Source organism: Podarcis liolepis (assembly GCF_965112155.1).
Source record: "Podarcis liolepis genome assembly, chromosome: 9".
Taxonomy (NCBI): Eukaryota; Metazoa; Chordata; class Lepidosauria; order Squamata; family Lacertidae; genus Podarcis; species Podarcis liolepis.
The window spans coordinates 13114972-13134735 of NC_139564.1; the positions used below are offsets into that span (position 1 = coordinate 13114972).

The following is a 19764-nucleotide window of genomic DNA, read 5'->3' on the forward strand; positions in this document are numbered from 1 at the left end:
CCCAGGGACATCCAATGGATGCCTTTGAGGATAAGGCTCTCAAAGGCATCAAATCATGAAAGATGCCACCTATCAGTCGTCCGGGATCATGAGTAAAAGCATTCTCTGCCTGCCATGAATGTTTCCAGCAATATTATTTTCTGCAAAGTTTTTCTCTGCACTGGCGGAGGAGAGGCAGGAACGGCGGACACCTGCCTTGGCTAGCACCCAGGCCTTGGACAGCACCAGAAAGAAGGCTGCAACAGGTGTTACTGGAAGAACTGCCCTGACTGGGTGCTTTTCAGGTGTGCCTCATCAGATAACAGATCCAAGTACTCCCACACAGACAACACAAACAATTCCAGAGAAAATCATCTGAAGACCGCAGCCCAAGAGAAAGCATAAAACCATCTACGGTACGTATTAGAAACACATTTGGCAGATGAGTTTCTGTTCTTCATAATGGCACAGAGATAGGGAATCACCCTTCCCACATTCCCAAGTCACACAGCTCAACAAGTCCTTCTTGAAGGTTTTTGCCGGGCTTGCACATAATCTCCTTTCTTCTAACTTGAATCCATTGATTTGGGTTCTAGCCTCCAGAGCAGGAGAAAGCAAGCTTTCTCCATCCCTCATGTGGCTGTACTCAATACTGCAACATTTTGTTGCAGGTCCACTTGCCACCTCCCACCTCTAAACAAGGTCAGATGTTAACAAGACCTTCCCAGCTATGCTCTATTCAGCATTAACCAGGTGTAAAGATTCAAACGCTTTCCCCTGTCTGATGCTCTCTCACACGGTTTATTTTTTCCACCTCCTTCCAGGAGCTAGTTTCTATGGGGGCAAATACTATCCCTGTGTTAAGCCATCACCGGTCTTGAAAGACCTACATTGGCTCCCAGTACGTTTCCGAGCACAATTCAAAGTGTTGGTGCTGACCTTTAAAGCCCTAAACGGCCTCGGTCCAGTATACCTGAAGGAGCGTCTCCACCTCCATCGTTCTACCCGGACACTGAGGTCCAGCACCGAGGGCCTTCTGGCGGTTCCCTCACTGCGAGAAGCCAAGTTACAGGGAACCAGGCAGAGGGCCTTCTCGGTAGTGGCACCCGCCCTGTGGAACGCCCTCCCACCAGATGTCAAAGAGAAAAATAACTACCAGACGTTTAGAAGACATCTGAAGGCAGCCCTGTTTAGGGAAGCTTTTAATGTTTGACAGACTATTGTACTATAATATTTTGTTGGAAGCCACCCAGAGCAGCTGGGGAAACCCAGTCAGATGGGCGGGGTATAAATAATAAATTATTATCATCATCAACAACAACAACAGCAACAACAACCATATCACACAGCCATAAAACCGGGTTGGGGAACCTTTTCCAGACTGAGGGCCACATTCCCTTCTGAACCACTTTCCAAGGGCCACATACAAGTGAGCATTGGGCAGAGCCAGAGTGGGTGGAACCACAAACAGAAATGTACAGTAGTCTAGTTTTGACACGCACACCCCATGCTCCACCCAGGCAACGAAGAAGCATTATCAGGGTTTCCATCCCTAGCATACAGAATTCATTCCACACTATGTTGGGGGAGGAAGGGGCGAGTCACCGGTTGACACCCGAGTCTTATTTGCCAGATCTTATGATCAAAACAAGGCAGCTGCTCTACCAAACTCCAGATCTTCTCCCTGCCTTCCCTTTCTCTGTTCCGCATCTCGCCCGGTCCTAAATTTAGAGGGCTTAGCAACACTCAGCCGCACTGTGGGAGGGTGTTTCCGCATCTCCAGGCTTGGCAAGGCGAGCCAAAACAAACCCGTTAGTGCAGAAACGAGAGGGGAAGAGAACAGCACAGATCTCCCAACGGAGGAGGAAGTAGACCAGCCAGACAAGACATTTTTAAAGGTCTGCCGCCCCTGTAAGCTTCAGCTCTGAATGATAAGGTTTCAGTTCTCCTCGATTCGCCCTGTTCTTTGCTTGTGCCACACACCAGCTTCATTAAAGCGGACAGCCCGTTGGGAGCTCCTGGGGAGGAGGAACCCGTGGTTCTCTTTACACACACACACACACACACACACACACACACACATTTTTATTGATTTTTTTAACATATCAGTTCCAACAGTCATATGACATAACTTCTCATCTTATACAATATTTTTAGACTTCCATCAACACCACGGATGATTTTCCGTTCTTTATCCCTTATTATGCATTTCTTAGTTTCTAGATTACATTTAATTGTCCTTAACGAATAATTCTCTTCATAGTCTTTCTTGCAATATTTCAAATAATCCACCTTACAAAACTTCTTGCAGTCCTACTAGCGTAATCTGTTCATCACAATTGCTTTTCAAATAGTTCATATATTTGCTCCAGTCTTCTAACAATCTCTGATCCCGCAGGTTTCAAATCCTTCCTGTTAATTTATCTAATTCTGCATAGTCCATCAACTTCATCCTCCATTCTTCTTTCGTCTGTAGTTCTTCTTGCTTCCATTTTTGTGCCAATAATATTCTTGCTGCTGTCGTTGCATCTAAAAACTTACAATCCTGTCTAAACCTGTGGTTCTCTGTATGTTGTTAGACTACAGGTTGTATCACCCCAGCCTACTGCTCCTGTTGGCTATAGCTAATGGATTCAAACAGCACCTGCCGAGCCAATGGCTCCCCACCCTTGACAAGGAGGATTCTAACTCTGGTATGGCTGATCTACATAACCTCGTGGCTTCAGTTCCAGGATAGGAGAACAGAGACTTCATTGGCTATTGTCCCAAAGTGCCCTCTGCTTAATCAAGGTATGACAGGTAGCTATGATTGAAAGGGCAAATTCCACAGTTGACATCTCGTGTCCACTTCTGGGCACCACCATTTAAGAAGGATGTTGACAAGCTGGAACGTGGGCAGAAGAGGGCAACCAAGATGATCAAGGGTCTGGAAGCCAAGCCCTATGAGGAATGGTTGAGGGAGCTGAGTATGTTTAAGCCTGGGAAAGAGGAGACTGAGAGGAGACAGGATAGCCATCTTCAAATATCTCAAGGGATGTCACATGGAGGATGGGGCAAGCTTGTTGTCTCCTGCTCTGGAGGGTAGGACTCAAACCAATGGCTTCAAGTTACAAGAAAGGAAATTCTGACTAAACATCAGGAATGACTCTCTGATGGCAAGCACTGTAAACAGTAGAACAGACTCCCTTGGGAGGTGGTGGGCTTTCCTTCTTTTGAGGTTTATAAGCAGAGGCTGGATGGCCATCTGTCACAGTTTTGATTCTTGCATAGCTGGGGGTTGGGCTGGATGACCCTTTCCAACTCTACAATTCTATGGTTCTATGGTTCCTGTCCGCCATGAAGTCCTCCAATTCTGATTTCAAGCTTTTTAAACAAAGATGAGCAAACATTAACAGCAGAGGAGCTGGTTAGAAGGGCTTAGGTTGCATTTTCTTAAACCAGTCGAACTTACTTCCTAGTGAATACAGTATTTTTTGTGATCACGTTGCCACAGTGACATAGTGGAGCAGGGACTCACTAGTCATATCAGAGCAGAAACAATGGCATCATCTCCATGGGGCTCTATTTACCAATTCTCAGAATGCCAAATAAATAAGCTTTTCGCAGAGAAAGACCTACTAAATAAGATCTGTGGAGGAGGACAGGTTAGGTTACATTAGCATGCATAGCTAACCTGCCATTTTAATCGTGAAAATTCCAAAGTCCCTGGTATTATACCCAAAATGCCACAAAGCACCGAGCAATCTTCTGAGTCCAGCAGAACTCTTCATCAGGCTAGATATTAAGCAAAAGCGGAAGGGGCCAGAGTTCAGCAAGAAAGATGACTTAGTAGTGCTATAGTTTTTTGGGAGGGACAGACTCCCCTAAATTCCGGGAACCATTAAAGGGGCAGAATTGAATCAAGCCCCCTGAATTTCCAGAGCAATTCAATTGCTGGAAGAGCCAGGCTGATAATGAGTATGCGTTGTTAACAAAGGCAAGGTGATGAGCCATTAAGAAAGTGAGGACTCTGTGCCCAAGTGGGCAGAGACCAAAAGAATGTGGAGTTTTTTAGGATTTCAGTTTCAGTTCTTTTCAGATCCCTGGCTACAGCTTGGGAGAAGCAAGAACCTTTGGTAGCACAAACCCCTGCATCATAGGTTCAGGGTAGGTAAATGGACCATATATCATAAAGACCACACAGTCTCTCTTGTGCCTTAACGTGAACCCTGGGCAAGTGCCTAGACCCCCAGACTTTCACACAGCTCAGAGATTGGAGAGGGTGAAACAGTATTAAAGCCAGAATGCCTGCATTGATTAAGAAAAATCACTTTTACTGCACCGTCTTTAAAGGGGCGTACCTGTGGGGGGGGGTGTCTCACAAAAGAGCACCCATGCACCGTTACATCACAGGGTTGCAAACAAGTCTACACCAGTCTCACTGACTGACAAGCAAACAGCTTAAAGTACACAGTGGATGCATTTCAGTGTAGCTCAGTATCAGTTTACTGTTTACAAAGCCCTTTGAATAGAGGACCTAGCTGAAATCGCCCATTCTCTCACCTTTTGACATCAATTCCAATTACTGAACAACACTTTAAAACACATTTGAAGCCTGCGACTTCTCCTAAAAGAATCCTGAGCACTGCAGTCTGTTAAGGATGCTGGGAACTGTAGCTCTGGCAGGGGGAACTACAGTTCCCAGGTTTCTCCACAAGAGAGTCCTGTGCATTAAATGTGCAGGGAATGGATCTGCCCTACAAAATCCCATCAATCCACCTGTCCAGTTATTCAGTTCTGTTCAAAGGAGCTGCCCTCTTGAAAGGTATACCCTGATCCCTCAAAGCAAGTCGTCTCCATGCACCCTCTACTACCGAGAAGAGTATTTTGGAATTCCTCTCTTGTTTACAAAAAAAGAGCCTTAGGAAGTCAGCCTATATATGGGAAGAAATGCATTCCTCGTCTTTTTACGCAGCATGGAAATTAACAAAAGGGGAATCCTGAATTCAAGTGACAAAATACTGATGACCCCCTTAAATATATTTTACAAAAAAGAAACGTAAACAATGCAACTTAGCGATCCATGTGTCCCTTAAGCAAGAGTACTGCGCTTAAAATTATAATGTGCGCGCACCCCTAAGTTATCCAAGGCTACCCCTGCGTCAAACTAGTTTCAAGAGCAAATAAACTGGTTTATGTGACCCGGGAACGTGGCCATATAGGTTGAAAACCACGCTCCCGATTTCCCACCTTCTCTTTACAATCTCCTTGGCTCAGTAGCACAAAGCACTTCGCTGTTAAGTTACACTGATTTCCATAGAAGGGGCCCTCCCACGTTCCACTCAATATAGCGCGTCACTAAAATACTAATAACCCATGGTGGGTCTACTCCCGAGGAAGCGTTTTATAGCACGCAGGATCTGTTCCTCCGCACAAGTCCGCAAAATATAAAAGACAACAAGCTGTTGGAAGCAAGAGAGGAAAATTTCATGGGTGGCCACAATGCTAAAAAAACACACACCTTGGGAAAAGGAAACCCGACAGAAATCGGTGGAACTTCACGAGTCAAGCGTACAACACGGTCCACATCGCTGCTGCGCTCAGACGACGCTACATCAACCCGAAGGCATTGACAGACACTGAAACGCTCGTTCCCACGCGCGCGCGTCTTTTTACCTGGCTCAAAGGATCTCCGGATATAGGCTACAAGTTTTCTCCAGTTTCTGTCGCCTCTGTGCAAATCTTCCCGTGTCTCTTCTGGGCTCCAAAGCGCGGGTTTCCACTGCAGAGATGAACTCGGAGGCTCAGAGAGGAAAACTTCACCAAGCGCAGCCTTCCACAAGATCCAACCTCTGCGCGAGATCCTTCGCCCGAGGTCCAAGCAGCCCCGCGCACCGGTGCTGCTCTGCGCGACCTCCTAACAACACCCACCCACCCCCCGTCTAAATTATGGAGCTAAAATAAATATGAACTTAAATCTATCAATCCAGCAGCGCAACACCCGGCGCGCCTTTCTGCAGCTGCAAAACTGATCGCTCTGCCAGCCGCGAGCGTACTAGTAGCGCACACGCCCCCTTCTCCCGGGTCCTTGGCTCCGCCCCCCCAGAATTCCTCCACCAATCCTAGCTCGGAATCTCTCTACCTACGGGGAGGGGGAAGGCGGGGAGGAAGGAGAGAACAGCGCTGAGAAGCAGAGATCAGAGCAGGAGGGGTTTTTGTTGTTTTCGCCTGTGTTTCACCGCCCCCGCCCCCACCAAAAAAAAAGCAAGAGCGAGAAGGATTTCCATAGAACTGGAGAGTTGGAAGGGATGGATCCCAAGGGTCATCTAGTCCAAGCCCCTGCAATGCAGGAATTCTGCACACAGACGTCCCCGGGTGGGCTCGAACCACCAGCAGCAAAACGCACTGACGGATTTTTGATCAAGGAAATGGTTTGGGTTTTTTTTTTTTTTTTTGCAAGGTTAACCACAAGACTGTGATCGGATCTCTCGTCTCTCTTAATTTCTTTGGAGATGGGGTGTGCCTTACATTTGCCTATGCCTACAGAGGCAGCAGAATGAGGTGGAGACTGTCTATAGCACTAAAGACAGAGCGGATCATATTTTAATAATGCTTTTTTAAAAAAAGTTAATCTTATTGTTTCGCTGTAGGGGTTAACTGTTTTGCTTGTGCAATCAGCATAAATCTCAGACCTGAGGATGACTCAAGCATCTTCCTGGGGTTTTTTTTGCAACACTGCCCTAGGCACGGTTCCTCAAAAGTTAAAAATTCTACTGAGTTCAGTGGAACGCTAGCTAATGACGTGGATAGTGGGAGAGAGGACTCAATGGAGTATCCTGCACAGGGCCCATGAGGCTGAGGGGAAGCGACCGCCTCAGGGGGCCGGATTCACCAGGACAGCAGATCCTAATGTCAACATTTCTTCCCTCCTTGTTCCTGAAGCAGATCTTCCCTCACGTTCACCCCTGCTTCCCTGGCCAGGGCACCATTTAGGGGTTCACCTCAGGTGCCAAAATGCCCTGGGCCAGCCCCTAATCCTGAACTGAATCAATTCTCACGCTGCAGTGCAATGCTATGTTGCAGCCTCCAACTTCTGATGATTATTCCCATTTTAAAGATGCCCAAATTGAGGCTGAAAGGAGGGCTAGTGACTTGCTCAAGAAGTCAGGGTAAGTGGGGAGGGCAACCCAGATTTAAAGCACACGGCCTCCCCTAGAGAATCCTAGGCAGTTTACCCCTCACACATTTCCCAAAATTCAATGAAATCCTGGCAAACATGAATCTTTAAAATGGGAATAATAATTATTGTTGTTATTTATTTATATGCCACCCTTCTAAATGGGTTGCTCCAACCATTCTGGGTGGCTCCCAGCAAAAAAAAAGTAAAAACGCAGTACAGCATCAAACACTAAAAGCTGCCTTCAGATGCCTTTTAAAAATCACCTAGCTGTTTATCTCCTTGACATCTGATGGGAGGGCGTTCCACAGGGCGGGTGCCACTACTGAGAAGGCCCTCTGCCTGGTTCCCTGTAACCTCACCTCTCGCAATGTGGGAACTGCCAGAAGGCCCTCGGAGATGGACCTCAGTGTCCGGGCTGAATGACGGGGGTGGAGACGCTCCTCCAGGTATACTGGGCTGAGGCCGTTTAGGGCTTTCAAGGTCAGCACCAACACCTTGAATTGTGCTTGGAAATGTACTGGGAGCCAGTGTAGATCCTTTAAGGCTGGTGTTATATGGTCCCGGCGGCTGCTCCCAGTCACCAGTCTGGCAGCCACATTCTGGATTAGTTGTAGTTTCCGAGTCACCTTCAAAGGTAGCCCTGTGTAGAGCACATTGGAAGATAACCATGCACCACTCTGGTGAGACAATAATAACCACCAGCTTGTTGCAATGGAGAGAAAAAAATAGCAGTGAAGTACAAGATAAATCAATCCTAGTAATGAGAGATTCCTGCAGTTTTAGAAGGCAGCCAGCAGGAGAAGCTTGACTAGATTAGGTTTCCTCCGGACTGCTATGAAGTTAATGTACAATGTAGGATTCATCTCTCCCCTGGCTGACAAATACCACTATCATGAAAGTAAGGAGGAGATTGGAGATAAAGTGTTACCTATACAGCAGGGGTTGGGGCTCTGTGGAATATCTTACAGTATTCGATTGCAGTGAAGTAATGGGCAATCAACTGCTTGTATTTGTTTACAGTACAGTCATACCTCGGGTTACAGACGCTTCAGGTTGCATTTTTTCGGGTTGTGGACTGCCAAAACCCAGAAGCACAGGAATGGGTTACTTCCAGGTTTCGGCGGTCGCGCATGCGCAGAATCGCTAAAGCTCGCTTTGCACATGCGCAGAAGCACCGAATCGCAACCTGCATGTGCACAGACACGGGTTGCAAATGCTGCGGGTTGCGAACATGCATCCCACATGGATCACGTTCGCAACCCGAGTGTCCACTGTAGTTTATATAGGATGCCCAGTTACGGTAAAATTATATTCGGGGTTTTTAATGAAATATTTTCCATTAGTAACAAAAGTACATTCTGTGCCTCTGTTTTTAAATCGTAGCATCCTTCATACAATTTGATTGCTGTCCCTTAGAGACAATTTTTTTGCTGTAGTCCGTATGGGGTTGAGGGGGAAAGAGAGGGCGGGAGAGAGAAATTTAGGGAAAATGTGGAAGGGGCGGAGAGGAGGGAAACATTAAACTTTCATTCTCTGTATAATATATGAGCGGAGCTTTTCATGGGATTATAGAGTTGAGGATCCCTTGCAGTATTCATCCAATCCCTTGCAAATGCAGGAATATGCAGCTGTCACATTTTGTATTCTTATCAATACAAAATTGGGTGTGGCATGGAATTTGGCGTTTTTTCCTTTTAATAGTGTGGCCCAGAGGAAAAAAGTTCAAGAACCACTGCCCTAACAGAGGTATAAGGCAGAGTGGCAATTCTGCTGTCCCTCAATGCAACAGGCAAGGAAAAGAGATGCAAAAAAGGACTGTGGGAATATTGGTAGGAGAATTTTCCCCTGCCAACATACTGAAAAGGATCTGATCAGGGAAAGCCTTTATTGGATCACCCATTGGGCAATGCAGACATTTGCCTCAGGCTCAGGGCTTGCAGGAAGCGTCACATTGCAGAGTTCCCAAGTATTTTTCAGTCAGAGTGGCAGCAGGAGGCAGCCCCTGAGTCCTCCTGCTACTCTCAAGTTTATCTCCGAATGGTGATTCAGAGGTAGTCTTCCTTGAGCGCTTGCTCATGTGTCCGGAGGCGCTTGCAGGTGAGATCATTTGAGTGAGCTCGGTGGAGCTAGTGTTTTCCACAGCCAAAAATGTACAAGGACAAGACTAACTGTGGTGGAGGTGTAATGGAGGGGGAAGAAGCTGCTACGTCACTCCCTGAGGAGGAAAAGCGAGTTGTGTCACTTCCGCTGGGCTCTGATCCTCACCAAAAAGGAGGTGGTGGAAGGGTAAGAGAGGGCAGCGGAGTCACGATACGTGAGCTACTGAGAAAACAGAAGCAGAACACCCGTGTTTCCCATTATTTATTTCTGTTCTCTATTATGACTAATTTATATTCCTCAGGTGCCTCATATTTAAAATGTGTCAAGGCAATGTACGTTCTAGAAATGTAGAGTTCGAAGGGACCCCAACATAGCTGTCAACTTTTCCCTTTTCTTGCGAGGAATCCTATTCGGAATAAGGGAATTTCCCTTAAAAAAAAGGGAAACGTTGACAGCTATGGACCCCAAGGATCCTCTGGTCCAACCCCCTGCAATTTAGGAATATTTTGCCCAATGTGGGGCTCTAATCCAGGACAAAGGTTCCCAAATTGTGGTCCTTGGGCCATCAAGAGTTGTCAGACCAAGCAATGTGCCTTCTGCCCCATTCCCCCACTGGCCCTATTCCCTTGCTCTTCTCCCCTGCCTTCTCTGGGACTAAATAGAATGATGAAGAAGAAGAAGAAGAAGAAGAAGAAGAAGAAGAAGAAGAAGAAGAAGAAGAAGAAGACACTTAAACAAACAGATTGCACCCATTTCTTGGACGAAAGCTTGTAGACCGACAGAAGGAAACAAAGGCTGCCATATAGGTCAGATGATGAGGTATAGGAACATAACAATATTTAGCCCTTTCTGTATTTTTAAAATGATCAATCAATCAATCATCTATAGGCCACTCAATATACATTGTTGAAAAATATCTAAGTGGTTTACAATGTAAGATAAAACAAAATCGCAAGGCAAAGATACAAATAAAACAAATATATATGTTGTCAGTATCACCAATAAAAATCCAGAATCAGAATAAAGTACTGAGCAATGTGGTCTAAATATTTATAGTCAAGAAATGCCCCTCTTCAGGGTACAACATTGCAGTCCCCCTCCCACCTAGTTTCTGTTCCTTAGTCCCCTCAGCAGACAGTCCCCACTGGGCTGTTTTTGGAGTTCCCCCCTCCTTCAGGGTTCCCCCCTTCTTAAAACGGTTTTCACTTTTTCTATTTCTGCAAACCTTGGGCTTCCCCAAACCCTGTGGCTTCCTCTCTCTTAGGAATGGGTGCTTTCTATTTTGACCACTAAAGTGCCAATCCCCTCTCCTGAAAATGGAAAACAGAACAGAAAACTAAGATAATGTTAGAGGGATACCAGTCAATCATGTATGTCAGCAAGAATTTCCCCTGGGGGTAGAGGACACAGTTAAAATACTGAAAGTGGGGAGCAGACTAATTTCCGACACACCAAAATTAGAAGAACTCTGCCTGTGTATATGCTATATTTCTAAAGCACAATCGCAGCGCAATCTTTCTCTCAAAGAATTCTGGGCATTGTAGTTTCCCCCTCAGAGAGTTACAATCCCCAGCAACCCTTAACAGACTACAGTGTCCAGAATTCTTTGAGGGGGGAATTGTGCTTCAAGTGTGCTTTAAAGGTACAGTCAAACCTCAGTTGTCGAATGTAATCCATTCCAGAAGACCGTTCGACTTCCCAAATGTTCGACAACCAAGGCGCGGCTTCCAAATGGTTACAAGAGCTTCTTGCACTCAAGCGGAAGCCGCGTTGGATGTTCGAGTTCTGAGGAACGTTCGAAAACAGGAGCATTTACTTCCGGGTTTTCAGCATTCAGGAGCCAAAACGTTCAAAAACAGAGCCGTTCGAGAACTGAGTTTTGACTGTACATGGCCTGTGCATTTTATTTCATACAGTATCTCAGGTTTTGCAGAAGCTCTAAACTCTTAAAAAAATAAAAATAATCACAGGAATTTGGGGATACTGCCCCCTCCCCAGTAGAAGCTTAAGGTATCCAGTTTGACCAAGTCTCTGGAAAACTGGATCTGATTAGTCAATTTCTCTACAGGGATTCTTGCCTTGGCATGAATGGGAGAGAGAGGAGAGCTTTTGCAAAGCAGAATTTCTAGGGAATTTTTAAAACCAGTTTCAGCAGAAAGGAAGAGACAAATAAAACCAAAAAAAAAGATTTATTTACGGGAAGTCCCAGAAACTGACACCCTTGGAAAGAACCCAAAACCAATACATTAAGGAATCACCATGTCAGAAGCCTCTTTTCAAGAAGTGTGATGAAATTTCTTTTCATTTTATTAAGCAAAAACACAATAAGGGAGAAGAACTTATTGACTCTGTCTCCTCCCCTCCTCCAGCTGACAAAAGGGCCAGATTTCAGCTCTGCAGCTTGTGAGTTTCGCTGTCCAAAAAGGGAAGGAGTTTGGTTCCAGTTGCATTTGTCACATTTCAGCTCTAACTGGGGCTTCCTGGCTGGGCTGAAAATATCTGGCAAATTATCTAGAAGCCACTACCAGCTGTTGTACTAACTGTTGCCTTAAGAATGGACGGTGAGAGAAAGAGATGGAGTAATATCTCTACGTCACACACCTCCAGGAAGGCAACTTCAGCGCCTGTTAAGAAAAGCGGAGGCTTCAAATATAGCTTGATCAAAATCGCACGTAAAATGAGAGGGAAAACACTTTATGGGGTTGGCCAATCCAGCAAAGACAGAAGAACTAAAATGATTCAGCCAGGCAGCACAACACAAACCTGTTGTTGCACAGGTCTCAACCAGTTGCTTCCTTGTCCTGCACAAATAAATTAGCAATAGTTGCTGGTAACAGTGACAGGCAGCTCTATCTAGTCTTTGCATCCGGTGCTGTAAATCCCAGATTCACTTGGCTGGTGCAATTCAAGGGTTTTGGCTACAGATGGAATGCCTTTTAATAAGGCTCAGTTTTGTACATATACATTCTTTGCCAACCTCTCTCACTGTGAACCTGCCTCCTCCTTACTGTCACTTAATATGGATAGTAGGCTTCCTGTATTGCCATTACTTTTTCCTTGACCATATAACGTTGTCCTCCAAATCACTGCCTGCCCACGCTTTCCCCTCCCTTAATCTGGATTTTCTCATACTAGAGATAGTCCAAAAAGGAGAGGGTGTGAGAAAATCTGAAATGAAGGGTCACAGTATCGGGTTGCCAACTTGCCCCCTGAAGTCATGTGTAATCGGGGGGGGGGCACAAACCAGGCACCCCCCACAGAGATCCCCATTGCACCCTGCTGGTGGTGGGGGCTGGGGAGTGGAGAGGGTGAAAATCACTCTTCCCCCCTGGCGGTCCAGCGCTTGCCCATCAGCAGCAGGGGATGGGGAATGCAGAGGGTAAAAATCACCCTCTGTGCCTCCTGGCCCCCTCAATATTTGGGGGCTCAGCCCCCTGCCAACAAATATTGAGGGGGCCGAAGCCCCTTCTGCCCTCTCTAGTTGGGGCCCCCGGACAATATGGATGACCCCTAAGAAGGACTTGTTATCCTAGTTGGTATCTGTATTAGAACAGAAATTGATTTCACAGATGTAATTGTTGTACATCTACAATAATTGTTTATATATGCATATCTATCCATCTGCAATTGTTTTAATTTTTTCAGTATGCGCAATTGCTCCTCTGTGTTTTTGTACTGTGAATCGTTTTGAGATGCCTCACTGAAAATAATAATATAATAATAATAATAATAATAATAATAATAATAATAATAATAATAATAATGTACACACACTAACAGGGATGCGGGTTAAACCACAGAGCCTAGAGCTTGCCGATCAGAAGGTCGGTGGTTCAAATCCCTGCGTCGGGGTGAGCTCCTGTTGCTCGGTCCCTGCTCCTGCCAACCTAGCAGTTCGAAAGCACGTCAAAGTACAAGTAGATAAATAGGTACCGCTCCAGCGGGAAGGTAAACGGCGTTCCCGTGCGCTGCTCTGGTTCGCCAGAAGCGGCTTAGTCATGTTGGCCACATGACCTGGAAGCTGTACGCCAGCTCCCTCGGCCAATAAAGCGAGATGAGCACTGCAACCCCACAGTTGGCCCATGACTGGACCTAATGGTCAGGGGGTCCCTTTACCTTTACCTTTACACCCACTAACATGTGATGTGTAAAGCTGGCTTCAAAGCTTCAGGCTAGCAGTGTGCTAGGAAGCTGGCCTATTAAAAAGAGACTCTTAATACAAACAGAAACTTGATTCCAGCCAGGTGGAGAATTTGCACTGCAGTTCTCTCTCTGCTTCTGTGGATTCTGCAGATGGCCCTAGATCATTTCAACACCATATGCCTGCCACTTTCTTTGTTTCTTTTTTTAAAGGGCAGCAAAACAAAACTTAGAAGCTTTGAGGTTACAAAGGATCCTTGATTCTCTGTTAGCTTCACCCCCTCCAACATTTCTCCAATGAAAATAGGGACATCCTAAGGAAAAGTGGGACATTCCAGGATCAAGTCAGAAACTGGGATGGCTTCTCTAAATCAGGGACGTCCCTGGAAAATAGGGACCCTTGGAGGGTCTGTAGCTTTTGTTTTATTGTGGACATGGCTGGAGGCAATTCCTTCCACCACCACCCTCTGTTGTAAACCCTGAAATTCCTTCTCTCTCCCTGCACCCCAACCAGCATCAAACTTCCTCCCCCCCATTTCAGCCTGACGACCAAGCTCAAATGCTACCTGACAGACTGCAGCCATCAGTTTATGAATGGTAAGTAATTTCCTCACTGACAGCCTCCCATTTACTCTGACATCTGCCAGCACTCCCTGACACTTGAATAAGCATTAAGACATTAACAGTCTGGCACAGGTTTAAGAGCTGGAATAATAATGGTTGGTGGACTGGGAAAGAGGGAGGAGGAAAGGGGGGAACCACCCACTTCCGCCAAGAACAAGTGACTCAACGTGTTTTTGCCATGCGTTTTTTTTGCTTTGGAAGGCCTAAACAATGTTCTCGAAGCTACCAGCATGAGTTTGACCAAACTGCGGGAGGCAGTGGAGGACAGGAGTGCCTGGCGTGCTCTGGTCCATGGGGTCACGAAGAGTCGGACACGACTAAATGACTAAACAACAACAAACAACAATGGAAAGGGCAGTTCCCAGGGTGACATATTTGTGGGAGTGAGAGAGTTTGGCTCTTGAGTGGCTAGAACAGCCTTCCCCAAATAAGTACCCTGCAATTCCCATCAGCCCCAGGAAACGCATCAATCAAAAATCACAGAATTGTAGAGTTGCAAGAGACTCATCTAATCCAGGGGTCGGCAACGTGCGGCCCATGGGCCAATGCGGCCCCCGAAGACCGTTTTACCCAGGGGTAGGCAAACTAAGGCCCAGGGGCCGGATGTGGCCCAATCACCTTCTCAGTCCTACCCGTGGACAGTCTGGGAATCAGCATGTTTTTACATGAGTAGAATGTGTCTTTTAATTTAAAATGCAGCTCTGGGTTATTTGTGGGGTATAGGAATTCGTTCATTATTTATTTTCAAAATATAGTCCAGCCCACCACATGGTCTGAGGGATGGTGGACTGGGCCATGGCTGAAAAAGGTTGCTGACCCCTGGTTTTACCGGCCCCCAAGCCACCCCCGAGCTGAGCCACCTGCTCAGTGAGTCCCCCCCTGCGCTGCACTAAACTGGTGCAGCGCAGCACAGGGACTCACTGAGCGGCACCAGAAATCGCGTCTGCGCATGCACAGAAACCAGAAATTGCATCTGCGTGTGTCCAGACGCCGAAAATCACTTCTGCGCAGGTGCAGTTTTCGGCATCTGGGCATGTGCAGAAGCAATTTCTGGCGCCGCAGACAGGGGCAGATGTGATTTCCAGTGTCACGCTGCATCAGTCAGGCCCAAGGACAATCTCCGTGGGAGTGATCCGGCCCATGGCCTGTAAACCTTGCTGACCCCTAATCCAACCCCCCCCCTCCCCAATGCAGGAATGTGCAGCTGCCCTAGACAGGAATCAAACCTGCAACCTTGGCGTTATCAGCACCATGTTCTAACCAGCTGAGCTATTCGGGTGGGTATTTCTCAAGAAGCTGGAGGATACCTGCAGATTGTGACTAACGCCCTGTGTACTTGCAGCTTCCTATGTGAGCAGGCTGAGGTTGGTGGGGTGCCATTCTCCCTAACAGACAAGGCTCTGCTTAGAAGAGTGTTCAGATACATTCCAGAGTAGAGAAGGACCAGTTGAGGGCATAACATGGGGAGAGGAGGGGCAGCCTGGGGTGCAAAATGTGAAGGTTGCCAACCCCGTGGTCTACACCAATGGGCACCAACTCTTCAGGTTTTCAAGTGAAGGTCATTCCTAGCCTTCCCTGGAGTTGCTTGGGATTGAACCCAGAACTTTTAATTCCACTTGGTGGCCTAGGGGTGCACCTTACTTTACCATTAAGGTGTTCCTTATTTTATGGAACTTGTGCTTACACAAAACATTCCTGATCTTTCCCCTTGCCTGTCGTGCAAGGCTGAGGAAGACTTAAAACACATTGCAGAGTTCCCCCCAAAATAGACCAGAGGCAATTTCTTCCAGCAGAGCTTTACTCGCTACTGAAGGCAAATGAGCATAATGGTCACAAATCCAATGCATTCAGGACTGGCACTGTCCACAAGATATCCAGTTGCAGCAGACTTATCATAAACTAATTTACAAGAACTTATAATAAGACTAAACCTTAACACGAGAAAGTGAGTGAAACCTAGGCTCCTCCTGGCCTTACTATTATAGTCAGCATGACCTTGTCAGAAAGAATAACAGAACCAGTTTAAACCAGCTGTACTCAGCTTCCCAGAAGGTATAACCCAAACATCAGAAACCTTCTGCCAGCATCTTGCACATAGGAAACCTTCTAGAACCCTCTTGAACTAAGCAGAATAGGAAAGATCTCTACACATCAGATCAATGCTTTCTGTACTAAGAAATGCGAACTGGCATTGCCTGCTTCTTTTATATGTTTCAGTTGCCCCCTTTCCCCACCCTCACCCCCAATGAAACATGCCTGATTTCTGCCCCATTAGGGATACCACACAGCAGCAAGCTACCTTTCCCACAGCTTTCCTCATCGTCAGCCCATACGTAGCGTATCTGTACTTGGAAGTTATGGTTCATCTAGCCTTTGAACACTTACGCGCTCTTTGAGGCTAGAAGTGTATGAAGTGCATCCAGAGGGCTTTGGGAAGGCCTGAATGTGTTTATTAAACATCTGGGAGGAATATTCAGTTTCCTGGAATTAATGTCAAACAGAATTCACCGGCTTCATTTGGCCTTTTGAAAGCCAGCTGCAACTGTTTCCACTTCCAGGTCAGCCTAATGGACTTCTAAAGGGGGGTGGTCTCTGAAATCCAGCCAAGCCCCCCCCCCAGCAGCTCGTGCCTGGCTGACATGGGTCACAACCTCATAAGAAAGCGGAATGGAAATTAATCATTGGCGTCTCCCAAAGTCATCCCAAGTCATTTTGTGTCGCTCTGCTGGTGGCCCAAATTGTCCCTGGGTTGCCGGTTCCTGCATTTGGGGGGGGGCAGGGGTTGGGTGGGGCTGGTTGGGATAATGATGAACAGAGGCTGTGTGCACATTACCGGCTGAAAATGCAGCTGGCCTGTTCTTTTTCTCCATTTGAATCAAAGCCGGTTTGGAGAAAAATGTATTAAAATGCAGTAATTCACAAATAAAGACATCATCTTACACGTCACCAGACTTTGCTGAGCACCCCCAGGAGACTTACAGTGGGGCCTTCTCACTTGGCATCATGCTCTGCAGGATCTGTAAGGGTCAACCAGGGTGTAGGACAAGGGGAAGGTTCAGGTGGGCTGCAAGGCACGATGAGCATGTTTTGGAGCTCTGAAGTTGCTCCAGCAGGGAACAAGCTGCAACTGAGCCCTTTTATAGCAGAAGCACCTGGGGCCAGAGGCGGAGCTAGCTGCTCCGGCACCTGGAGCAGTGCACATGCTGTGCACCCGAGGGTTTGTGCCACCTGTGGTGAGCAGCGAACACCCCAGGAGGTGCCACCTACGGAGAGCAGCGAGTGTCCCAGTGGGGTGCCGCCTGCGACGAGCGTCCCAGGGGGGCGGGGCGGCAATGTCACCCCCCTCAGGGATGACAACTGGGGTGGACCACACCCACTGCACCCTGGCTGGATGCAGATGGGGCACCAACTGGGGAACTGCCAAGGAAAGAACACTCAGAGCCTGGGAAGTGGTGGTGGGACAATGAGTTGTCAGAGGGAGAAGACTGGGAAGAGGATGCTGGGATGCTGCCGGGGAGATGGGGGCATTTGGCAGGCCCCCAGCTGGCTCCAGCCACCAGCCGGAAGCCAGGCGAACAACGGTTCCCAGTACAGCATTAATCAGCGACACGAGCCTCAGATGCGTTTAGAAGCTGTGCACGCTGTGAATAAATCCTCACAACGGAAGAGGTAGACAGAGACATGCATGAGCATTATTTGCAGCAATTTATGCAGCATAGTTCAGGAACAAAGGAAAAACATGTCTGCTTCCCTTCGTCTCCAGCAAAACAGCAGCAAAAGCAATATACAAACGGAAGTTCCCAGCAGACTGTGCTGGAAGTAAACAGGCATGTGACACACAACAGTCATGCCCGTTCCCCTTTAAGGTGGAATGGAACTATATCCTAATAGAGGAAGTGTTGGAAGCTGAAGAGGTATCAGTGAGGTTTAGTGAGCTGGGAGTTGTCTGTGGACGAGAGAAGCCCAAAATCAGAGACTTGAATCCTTTTCACAAAATACTGATAGTCCAGAGGCACCCCTGTTGCATTATGGGAAAGGACATGTCAGCAGGCAATTGCCACATTAGGGTTCGGGTTTTCTTTAGTATGGCTCCCACTTCTACTATCCTTCTCTTGGTTGTTGAAATTGGGCTCCTTCTTCCCGCACTGTGTCTTGTGAGGTTATCTTGTGCAAAGACCCATATGGCCCAACTATCCAGGCCAGCATTCAGGGCCGTCTTTAGCATATAAGCCGCCGGGGTGCAAAGATCCGCCCAGCACCTCAAATTTAGTTTATCTGCCCCCAAATTAACTTTTTTTGAGCTTTTGGGTGGAGGGGGAAGCCCACATTGTTGAGCTTTTTTCAGGGGGGAATCGCTCACCTATAACAATGACACAGCTGAAAAAACTGCTTTTGTTTTCGTCAGGAATATTTGACGCTACGGAGTAACAGAGCAACGGAAGGGGGGCAGGGACTTTCGCTCCATTGCTTTTCACTGCCGCTGACTGAGAGGGACAGTAGGTATACATTTGCTGCTGCCCAGAATTCGGCGCCCAGGTGCCCCACACCCCTGCTTGTATTCTGGAAGCAATTCCTTAAATAAATTAAAAATCAGTGCAACGGTGGGCATATTTGAATAAGGCAAACGCTGCCTTGGCACTGTTCTTGCACGGCTGCCGGCAGGTAATTAAGAGGTGTTCCAAAGCCTAGAGGGAAATTCACAGGCCATTACGGGCAGTTTTCACTCATCCACTTTTATTGCAATTTAAGCTCTGTGCATCTGTGCTGCAATCAAGCAAGAAGGATGCTGAGGGAGCAGCAGTGCACAAGCCAGGGGATCCTCAAGTCCAACAGAAATCTTGCGCTTGTGTGTCTCGGTTGTTTTTTTAAAAAAACTGATTTTTAAAAATGGCTTTTGATGCAAAAGGAGGCAACGTGAACCCGAGGTTTTTCCCACGTCTCCAGCCCTCAATCCCCCTCTCCAAAGTTGGACATCATGGCTTGCCAATCTGCATTTTTGAATAGTGGTTTGCCATTGCCGGGAAATTACAAATGGTAATGTTACATTTGGGAGGAAAAAGAAAGGTGGAAATGCTCTTAGCATGTGCTCACACACACACACCCCACCGTACTGCATCCTACCCTGTATTGGAAAATATTATACAGGCTCCTCTCCTCAAGAGTAGTGAGGGTAAGCTAAGCCATCAAACACACACACACAGCTCCACCACAACACCTTGAAGCTGGCCAGGCAAACCTCATGGTCTACACTGGTCCTACACTCAGCCACATGAATGGGCAAGGGAAGCAATACAAACTAAAAGTCCTGGAGCTTGTAAACTGTGGGGATCAGGCATGGCCTGATTACAACCCCTGGACCAGTGGTCAGCTAGGTTGGGCACTGGCTGAGAGCCTCAGGGCTTGGAAGAGCCTCACCATTCTAACCTGCCTTGTGGGGAAGTGTGCTTCCTCCTTCCTGTCTGCTCCCTCTCTGGGTTCTGCGAAAGGGCCAAAGGGACTGTCCTTCTCAGAAGAGGCCTGCTCTTAAAAACAACAAGCCCTACTTTTAAAAATACGTGTTTTGCTGTCACAACGAACTATGTGCATTGCTAGCATTCTCCCGGTCACCTCACCCCGAATGCCTGGCTTTGAAGAAGCCCCCATCCTTGGTCCTTTATTCAAGTGCAGAGGTGATAGATAAGCCACCAGTGCTGTTGCTGCTCTCGCAGCAGCAAATATTTTTTTGTGATAAAAAAAGGTAGAAGGGAAAGAGGACACAGCCG

The 19764-nt window shown here is 47.1% G+C and overlaps 1 protein-coding gene across 2 annotated transcripts in view; it reads right to left on the minus strand.

The window, feature by feature from the left end:
* Window positions 1–19764, minus strand: part of RASGEF1B (RasGEF domain family member 1B) — a 264461-nt gene that overhangs the window by 40711 nt on the left and 203986 nt on the right. Inside the window, exon 1 of one of the 2 annotated variants that reach the window (XM_083458827.1) lies at window positions 5635–6046. The exons of the other annotated variant lie outside the window; for it this stretch is intronic. The gene's annotated coding sequence lies outside the window, so the exon portion shown is untranslated. Of the gene's footprint in view, window positions 1–5634; window positions 6047–19764 lie in introns of those variants that run through there. 2 annotated transcript variants of the gene reach the window in all.